The sequence below is a fragment of the Leucopleurus acutus genome (assembly GCF_964270905.1).
Source record: "Leucopleurus acutus genome assembly, chromosome: 1".
Classification (NCBI taxonomy): Eukaryota; Metazoa; Chordata; class Mammalia; order Artiodactyla; family Delphinidae; genus Leucopleurus; species Leucopleurus acutus.
In genome coordinates this window covers 78,925,146-78,929,024 of record NC_139142.1, presented here as the reverse complement: position 1 = coordinate 78,929,024, position 3,879 = coordinate 78,925,146, and positions in this window count along the sequence as shown.

Genomic DNA, 3,879 nt, shown 5'->3' with positions numbered 1-3,879 from the left:
TCCTAATTGGGGAAAAGTAAGCCACAAATGAAAGAGAAATATTTACAGTCTAGAATGTTGCCCTAGTCATTTCTTCAATTGCTTCCACCTTTAGAAATGCATCAGGGAGATAGAAATTTTAAATTACCTAGGAGGGCTCTCAAAACAAGTTCTGTTAGTTTATCGACTTTTAAAAAGTCTTTGCAACCATAAAAAAAAGATTTGAAGCATCTTTACAAGGTCTGAGATGCAAGTTTGGAACTAACAAACTAGACACTTGGGTAAAGTCTAACTTCTGTGAGACTTATGAAATCTGCATAACATAGGAATACCATCTGCATTCCTGTTGAGAAAGCTCCCACTGAGTGTCGTTCAAACACCAGTAAGAATTTCTTACGATACTCAAATGGTTTGTAAAATATCATCAAATGCAGTTTCTCTGGTAACAGGAGACAAATTTTACCTGTCTTATTTTTCATCCTAGCCCAGATCAGGTCTCTTTCAAATCTTTGTATAAGATAGTCATTTATCAGCCTCAAAGTCTTTCTTATAGCTTGGGCGGCCACTCTAGTTAGGGTCTGTGCCTTTTATTGGTATGCTATTTTACTGACTGGTTTCATATGTAGGAAGACCTTTAGACAATGTTAATTCTTGTAGTTTACAAATTAACTTCTGGTCATTCCTCTTATGTTCACTTTTTTGAGTTGGGAAATTAATTTCTATTCTTTTTATTCATCATCACAAAGTGACATGCCCTGCTTCTCCCTACAGGCCTGCTGTGTTGCCCAAAATAGGAGAGAACTCTACAGAGGAGATATAACTTTCCACATTAATGCTAGGTTTTTACTTAAGTGCAAAATTCTCAGAGAACACAGAATGCATAGTCTCCAAAGCAAAAGAAAAAAAATCTTTTTTTTACAAGATCATTAACTCCTAACACTGAAAATCACAATGTTACAAACACGAAAGCCATGGCATTGTTTTCATTTCAATGATATCTTTCTTCTTTAAGGTGAAAAAAAGAAGTGACTGAAAATGCAATTTCTGTTTATTTACAATGTGTTAAGTAACAAAAATATTTGCCAAATATTGGACATTTTATTTATTTTCATGAGCCGAGGGGAGCAGAGTCTTCATCAATAAATATTTTTCATTATCAGGTTAAAAGCATGACTTTCATGAAATTGTAGTGTCAGTAATCCTTTACAACGAGCTGTTATTTTTTTTAAAAAGTCTACAAAGGATTATGCTTTGTTGCAGGAATATTATGTAAAAAAAAAAGGTTTTGCTACTGCAGATAAGGTCACAGCCGGTATTCCTTCTGGTCTCACATGATCTTCACTTGTTCTTTCCTCATGTAAAAGGCAACTTCACTTACAATGGACGTTTATTTGAAACTCATATAAATAATGCATGTTCCCATTGTTTGTCAAAGATGAATAAACAAACTGCTCCTATGTCTCAGGACTAGTTTTTGCCAAACCTATCTAAGGTTTTTATGTTCTAATTTATATGAGATTGTCAGTGCTTTTTACTTTCAAGAATTTCCTTTTCCAGACACCAGACTTGAAAACACTTTTCGAGCCAAGTGTTTACCTAAGTTCCTGGGTGACTGACAGATCTAGGGCAGACCCAAAGTCAGTTTTGAGCTTGAAGATCAGCAAGAGGACAATTCAGACTAAAATTAACTTTGCTTTTACTCTGTTTCACTACTGAACTCGCAAGAAAATTCTGTGAAGAATATATAAAGTAAGGAGACAAGCAAATGCACCACAGCTTACTGATGCATCTCTGGCTTCAAAGCCGTGTTCCTAAAGTTATTTGATCAACTCAGCCCAAACACAGTGAAAAATCTGCCAGGAGACAGGAACGCATGATGGGGACTCGCTGCGCTTTCGACAAGGGGTCATGTCCACACCACAAAAAAGTGGCCATAGTCCACTCTACAACCATGTAAGAATGTCTTGCCATAAACATTCTTCTGATTCTATGACACGTTGTGTAGGTGGGCCTATGGCAGGTTGGCCATGGCTGATGGCTCTGTTTCTTGCCAGTTAAGTAATGTACAATCCTCTGTCATTCAAAGCATTTCATAATTTGGGCCTGCCTTAATGTACAAACATCTGTCTCTTCTCTCTCCATCCCTCACAACCCTCAGCCCATTCAGCCCTTTGTCTATTTATTATTCACATGATTTCTACCCCATGGAATAGCCCCTGCCACCTGGAAAGGTTTCTCTTCTCCTTTCTCTTAGTTGTGTCTATACTTAAACATGAAATGTTTCCTAACAACACAAACTCATCCCAGCTTCTCATCTCTCCTCGTCACTGACTCCCCAGCATTTACTGCTGTTAACAAATCTACACAAATTAGAAACTAATACAACTTAACTCTTAAAATCATCAAGTTGTATCCATCAATTTTCTACAGCTTTTATATATCAACAAAAATTAAGACTAAAGACATAGAGTTACAATGGGAGGAGAGAGTTTAAAAACTATTAAGAGCCTTCACAATTACTCACTGTCCATATTCATTCCTGTCTTTCATACTCACTGTTCTCAATGGTTTTTTTCTTCTACTCTCTCATCCCCCATGCATTTACGTACCCACAAAAGTAAAACCTGAACATTAGTGGGAAAATTAGCAAAACCTGGATAAAGTGTGCTTTAGTTTCAAAAAAATAAGAAATCAATACAAATCAAATATTAAAAGTGTGTAAGCGCTTCAAGGGCAAAGAATATGTTTTTATGACTCATAATTCCATAATAGACACTAAGTATTTCCTACTGCTGTTTCTGTTAACAATAATTATTTTGGATATTCTTCGCCCTTATTCTAGATCCACCTTCCACCCTTCTCAGTCTCCTTTACATCCTGACCTCTATGAACTGCACCAGTGTAGCTCCCAGTTGTGCTCAGACAATGGGAGGCACAAGCAGTTGATCAGAGGTGGCAGAAGAGAGATTGGGGTATTTATTGCCCAGGCTCTCTCCCAGCTAGACTGCAGATTGGCAGAGACTGAATTTCTCCACCAAAGTTTTACAGCTCTTATTGATCATTCTACAGCTGCAGCTACCAATCCCCCTCCAGGTTCTGGGAAATACTTCATCTTCTTGCTCCTTCAAGCTTAATAGTAATGGCATCTTGTCCCTGCTAGTCCTAATATGCTTCACTATCTCTTGTTGGTTTCCCTTAATTCTGTCCATATCTATTGAAATGGTCCTATTGTAAACTCTCTGCTGTCACCCCATATAAGTGCCATCTATTTCTTGAAGGGTCCCGGAGAAATATGAGGAGGAGGAGGATATGTTTTATATCCCATCAAAAATGCATCAATTTGCTTCTATTTAGCAGCAACTCTCAAACATTTTAGTGAGAAGAATGGCATTTTCACATATTTTTTGATATCTGACTTAATAAAAGAGTCTAGATTCTCATATTTGCTTCTGCATTCAATCTGTCGTGATATGTTGTGTTGGTGTAGTACATGAAGAAAATCCAGCTTCACATAGACATGTAGATAGAAAAAGGAGTAATATAATTATCCTTTCAGATACTTATGGATGTTCTTATTTGATAATACATCAAAACTTGACAATTAATAGTTACTTAAAGGTTAGTGGCAATGTAGAATCTGAAATTTGTCAATAAGCTTTTCATTTCTCTTTCCATTAAAATCCACTGATTGCATTTACGTGTCTTTTACTCATACATGATTTTGTAACATCATAAACTAGTCATTTAGAAAATATTATCTCACCAAATTATACAGATCTTTCAAATGTCACATTTTATTGTACAGTATCAAAAATAAAATTTAATTATATCACCACCAAAATTATGAAAAAGTTTTTTAAAAATATTGGAATGCTATTAAGCTCATTATGAAGAATACGA